This window comes from Chiloscyllium plagiosum, unplaced genomic scaffold (assembly GCF_037043375.1).
Source record: "Chiloscyllium plagiosum isolate Xiang-an unplaced genomic scaffold, Cpla_swu_hap1 HiC_scaffold_21, whole genome shotgun sequence".
Taxonomy (NCBI): Eukaryota; Metazoa; Chordata; class Chondrichthyes; order Orectolobiformes; family Hemiscylliidae; genus Chiloscyllium; species Chiloscyllium plagiosum.
In genome coordinates, this window is record NW_028270159.1 from 12,684,011 (window position 1) to 12,690,010 (window position 6,000).

Below are 6,000 nucleotides of genomic sequence, written 5' to 3' on the forward strand. Positions count from 1 at the left end.
TCACCCAAGGCTGGAATCGAACCTAGGTTCCTGGCGTTCAGAAGCAGCTGTGCTAACCACTGTGCTACCCATTTTCCCTTTCTAATCAAAACTGACCTGGAAATGTAACCCTTTGTGTTTCTCTGTCCACAGATTTTGTCCGACTGCTTGAGAGTTTCTACCAACTTCTCTTTAAACACCAAAATTAAAGTCTTACCCTTTACTCTGATAAATATCAATACAGTTGCAGTGTTGAACTTGACACTATCTGGGTCTGCTCCCTCCCCAGGGAGCTCTAGTGTAGAATAGTCCCAAGTGCTCACCTGCCTGCTGCACAACTTCAGGCTGCGATCACATAGTGTGCTGGAGGCGGAACAGCAATTGAGATGGTCTGAGGGAGTGAAACCTGACCAAATGAGAGAGACAGCAACACGAAGGTATGTTGGTGGAGGAGATGAAATATTTCGGCCAATGCTAATCTGAAACAGAAACACTGGTATGAAGTGGTAGAACCAAATAGCTGTCTCAGTGCTGCAAAACTCCAATCTGTGTAGCAAAATTTACAGAAACATTATAAATAGGTGGAGAATTAGGTCACTTGGCCTCTCAACCACCTTCTGTTAGCCAATAAAATCAAGACCAATGTGATCTTCACTTTCCTGCTGGTCCCCCATAACCGAGACCCCATTATCCATCAGCAATCTGTCAAACTCAGCCTTGAGTGTATTTACTGTTCTTGCCACCATCAATCTCTGTGGAAAAGGAGTCCAAACTAGCAAACCTCAATGACAAATTCCTTCTTATTTGAATCGATGTGAAAATTGAGACCTTCGTGCACCCAATTTCCAAAGACACTTGGCCCTTGAAACCTGTTCAACCACTCAATAAGATCATGGCTAATTTAGTTGCGCCTTCAAATTCACATTCCGGCCTATCCAGTCATAATCCTTGTGGGTCAAGTATCTAGCTACCTCGGCCTTACAAATGTTTCATAGCTCTATCACCACCACACTCTGGGATCAAATTTCCACAGGCTTATGATGCTCGGAGTAGAAAATAAATTTGCCTTCTGGAATGCTGACCCCCACATACCCCTGGACCTGGAACGCTGACCCTCCACCTCCACACCCCCCTCCTTCCCACCCACCCCCCACGGATATGGAATGCTGACCCTCCACCCCCACACCCCCCTCCTTCCCACCCACTCCCCAACGGATATGGAACGCTGACCCCCACCTGCCCCCCAACCCCCAGATCTGGTACCACCATCCTACTGATCCTACCCATTCTCCAGCCCCCCCCACCCGCATCCGGAACCCTGACATACCCCCAACCTCCACCGCCGTACCCCCCCCCAATCCAGAACTTTGACAATACTCCCCCCTCACCCCCCATTCGGAACCCGGACACTAACCCCCCATCCCGAACCCTGACATTACCCCCCCTTCAGTCCCCTCACCCCCCCCCCCCCCATCCAGAACCCTGACATTATCCTCCCCCATCTGGATCCGTGACATTATCCCCCCTACCCCCCCCATCCGGATCCGTGACATTATCCCCCCTACCCCCCCCATCCGGATCCCTGACATTATCCCCCCTACCTCCCCCATCCGGATCCCTGACATTATTCCCCCCCCCCAACCAGAACCCTGACATTAACCCCCACCCCAACCAGATCCCTGACATTAACCCCCACCCCAACCAGATCCCTGACATTAACCCCCACCCCAACCAGATCCCTGACATTACAACCCCCCATCCAGAACCCTGACATTTACCCCCCCCCTAACCCCCTCCCCCCTCCCCATCTGGATCCCTGACATTACCCCCACCCCAATCCGGAACCCTGACATACCCCCAACCTCCACCGCCCTACCCCCCCAATCCAGAACCCTGACATTACACCCCCCCCCCCCCCCAAATCCGGAACCCTGACATTACCCACCCCCCCAAATCCGGAACCCTGACATTACCCCCCCAATCCGGAACCCTGACATTACCCCCCCCCCCCCATCCGGAACCCTGACATTACCCCCCCCCCAATCCGGAACCCTGACATTACCCCCCCCCCAATCCGGAACCCTGACATTTCCCCCCCCCCCCCCCAATCCGGAACCCTGACATTACCCCCCCCCCCCCCAATCCGGAACCCTGACATTACCCCCCCCCCCCCCAATCCGGAACCCTGACATTACCCCCCCCCCCCAATCCGGAACCCTGACATTACCCCCCAATCCGGAACCCTGACATTACCCCCCCCCCCAATCCGGAACCCTGACATAGAACATAGAACATAGAACATAGAAGAATACAGCGCAGTACAGGCCCTTGGGCCCTCGATGTTGCGCCGATCCAAGCCCACCTAAACTACACTAACCCACTATCCTCCATATACCTATCCAATGCCCTCTTAAATGCCCATAAAGAGGGAGAGTCCACCACTGTTACTGGCAGGGCATTCCATGAACTAACGACTCGCTGAGTGAAGAACCTACCCCTAACATCAGTCCTATATCTACCCCCCCTTAATTTAAAGCTATGCCCCCTTGTAATACCCGACTCAATACGCGGGAAAAGGTTCATACTGTCGACCCTATCTAACCCCCTAATCATCTTGTACACCTCAATCAAGTCACCCCTAAACCTTCTTTTCTCTAGTGAAAACAGCCCCAAGTGCCTCAGTCTTTCCTCATACGATTTTCCTTTCATACCAGGCAACATCCTGGTAAACCTCCTCTGCACCCGTTCCAATGCCTCCACATCCTTCCTATAGTATGGCGACCAAAACTGCACACAATATTCCAGATGCGGCCGTACCAGAGTCTTATACAACTGCATCATGACCTCAGGACTCCGGAACTCAATTCCTCTACCAATAAAAGCCAGTACGCCATATGCCTTCCTCACCGCACTATTTACCTGGGTGGCAACTTTCAGAGATCTGTGTACATGGACACCAAGATCCCTCTGCTCATCCACACTACCAAGTATCCGACCATTAGCCCAGTACCCCATCTTTTTGTTATTCTTCCCAAAGTGAATCACCTCGCACTTAGCTACATTGAATTCCATCTGCCACCTTTCTGCCCAGCTCTGCAGCTTCTCTATATCCTGCTGTAACCTGCCACATGCTTCCTCACTGTCAACAACTCCTCCGACTTTCGTGTCATCCGCAAACTTGCTCACCCAACCTTCTAACCCCTCTTCCAGGTCATTTATAAAAATGACAAACAGCAATGGTCCCAAAACAGATCCTTGCGGAACACCGCTAGTGACGGCACTCCATGAAGAAACTTTGCCATCAACTACTACCCTCTGTCTTCTTCCATCCAGCCAATTCCTAATCCAAACCTCCAACTCACCCTCAATGCCATATCTCCGTATTTTCTGCAGTAGCCTACCATGGGGAACCTTATCAAACGCCTTACTAAAATCCATATATACCACATCTACCGCTTTCCCCTCATCAACCTCCTTCGTCACCTTTTCAAAGAATTCAATAAGGTTTGTGAGGCACGACTTGCCCTTCACAAAACCATGCTGACTATCCTTGATCACATTATTCCTATCTAGATGTGCATAAATCCTATCCCTTACAATTCTCTCTAAGACTTTGCCCACAACAGAAGTGAGACTCACCGGCCTATAGTTACTAGGGCTATCCCTACTCCCCTTTTTGAACAAGGGAACCACATTTGCTATCCTCCAGTCTTCTGGCACTACTCCTGTAGACAAAGAGGACATAAAAATCAAGGCCAATGGCTCTGCAATCTCCTCCCTTGCTTCCCAGATAATCCTAGGATAAATGCCATCAGGCCCAGGGGACTTATCTATTTTCACCTTTTCCAGGATTTCCAACACCTCTTCTCTACATACCTCAAAGCCATCCATTCTACTTATTTGTGCCTCAGTATTCTCATCGACAACAATGCCCTGTTCCTGAGTGAATACTGAAGAAAAGTATTCATTCAGTGTCTCCCCAATCTCTTCCGCCTCCACACGCAACTTCCCCCTACTATCCTTGACTGGACCTATTCCTACCCTAGTCATTCTTTTATTCCTAACATACCTATAGAAAGCCTTAGGGTTTTCCCTAATCCTATCTACTAAGGACCTTTCGTGTCCCCTCCTTGCTGCTTTTAGCTCTCTCTTCAGGTCCTTCCTGGCTACCCTATAACTCTCAATCGCCCCAATTGAACCTTCACGTCTCATCTTGAGATAGGCCGCCCTCTTCCATTTAACAAGGGATTCCAATTCCTTATTAAACCACGGCTCCCTCGCACGACCCTTTCCTACCTGCCTGACAGGTACATAATTATCAAGGACACTCAATAGTTGCCCCTTGAACAAGTTCCACATATCATTTACACTCTTGCCTTGGAGTCTACTTTTCCAAGCCACACATCCTAAGTCATGCCTCACCGCATCATAATTTCCCTTACCCCAGCTATAATTCTTGCCCTGTAGTACACACTTATCCCTCTCCATCACGAGTGTAAAAATCACCGAATTATGGTCACTATCCCCAAAGTGCTCACCTACCTCTAATTCTAACACCTGGCCTGGTTCGTTACCCAGAACCAAATCCAGTATGGCCTCACCTCTTGTTGGCCTGTCTACATATTGTGTCAGGAAACTCTCCTGCACACATTGAACAAACACTGACCCATCTAACGAACTTGAGCTATAGCTTTCCCAATCAATATCAGGAAAGTTAAAGTCCCCCATAACAACCACCCTATTACTGTCACTCATCTCCTGAATCACCTTCCCAATCCTTTCTTCAATGATTCTAGGACTATTAGGAGGCCTGTAAAAGACTCCTAACAGGGTGACCTCACCTTTCCTATTCCTAACCTCAGCCCAAACTACCTCAGATGGCAAGTCCTCATCCATCGTCCTTTCCACCGCTGTAATACTATCTTTGACAAGCAATGCCACACCTCCCCCTCTTTTACCCCCACCTCTAAACCTACTAAAACATTACCCCCCAATCCGGAACCCTGACATTACCCCCCCCCAATCCGGAACCCTGACATTACCCCCCCCCAATCCGGAACCCTGACATTACCCCCCCCCCCCCAATCCGGAACCCTGACATTACCCCCCCCCCCCAATCCGGAACCCTGACATTACCCCCCCCCATCCGGAACCCTGACATTACCCCCCCCCCCCCCCCATCCGGAACCCTGACATTACCCCCCCCCCCCCCCCCATCCGGAACCCTGACATTACCCCCCCCATCCGGAACCCTGACATTACCCCCCCCCCCCCCATCCGGAACCCTGACATTACCCCCCCCCCCCATCCGGAACCCTGACATTACCCCCCCCCCCCAATCCGGAACCCTGACATTACCCCCCCACCCCCCAATCCGGAACCCTGACATTACCCCCCAATCCGGAACCCTGACATTCCCCCCCAATCCGGAACCCTGACATTCCCCCCCAATCCGGAACCCTGACATTCCCCCCCCCCCAATCCGGAACCCTGACATTCCCCCCCCCCAATCCGGAACCCTGACATTCCCCCCCCAATCCGGAACCCTGACATTCCCCCCCCAATCCGGAACCCTGACATTACCCCCCGGGGATTGCCCCTTACCTGTAGCGGGTTCGCGGAGTCTCCCGGGGCCGGGTTACAATGTATCCACTTGCTCCCCTGCCTCGGGCCGCTCTCACACTGTATCCACCCGGGGTTACACTGTATCCCCCTTCCCCGACCCAGCCACACACCGTCCACCCCGGCTCACGGCACAGACCCCGTGAGCGCGCGTCTGCTTATCTGGGGCGCGCACGCACTGGGCAGCGTGACCTGAGAACGGCGTTGCTTCATCAATATTGTTTCCAGGCCAGCGGGACTCCCTGAAAATAAACATTCTTTTCCCAGGATAAGTGTCGCACATATAGCTTTATGTTTTATCTCACCATTTTTTGCAAAGAAGAGACACGAAGACTTCAAAAAGAGTGGAAAGTCGGCTCGGATAAATAATCTTAGAATAATAGACTGGTGACAGTAGAA

General features: G+C 51.4%; 1 non-coding gene across 1 annotated transcript in view; it reads right to left on the reverse strand.

Moving 5' to 3' along the window:
• LOC122564942 (uncharacterized) overlaps nt 1-5,719 on the reverse strand; it is a 29,908-nt gene extending 24,189 nt beyond the window's left edge. The window contains exons 1-2 of the transcript XR_015760696.1: nt 5,584-5,719; nt 303-458 (exon numbers count right to left, since the gene is read on the reverse strand). This is a non-coding gene — a transcript (uncharacterized LOC122564942). The remainder of the gene's footprint in view (nt 1-302; nt 459-5,583) is intronic.
• Nucleotides 5,720-6,000: the final 281 nt, after the last annotated feature.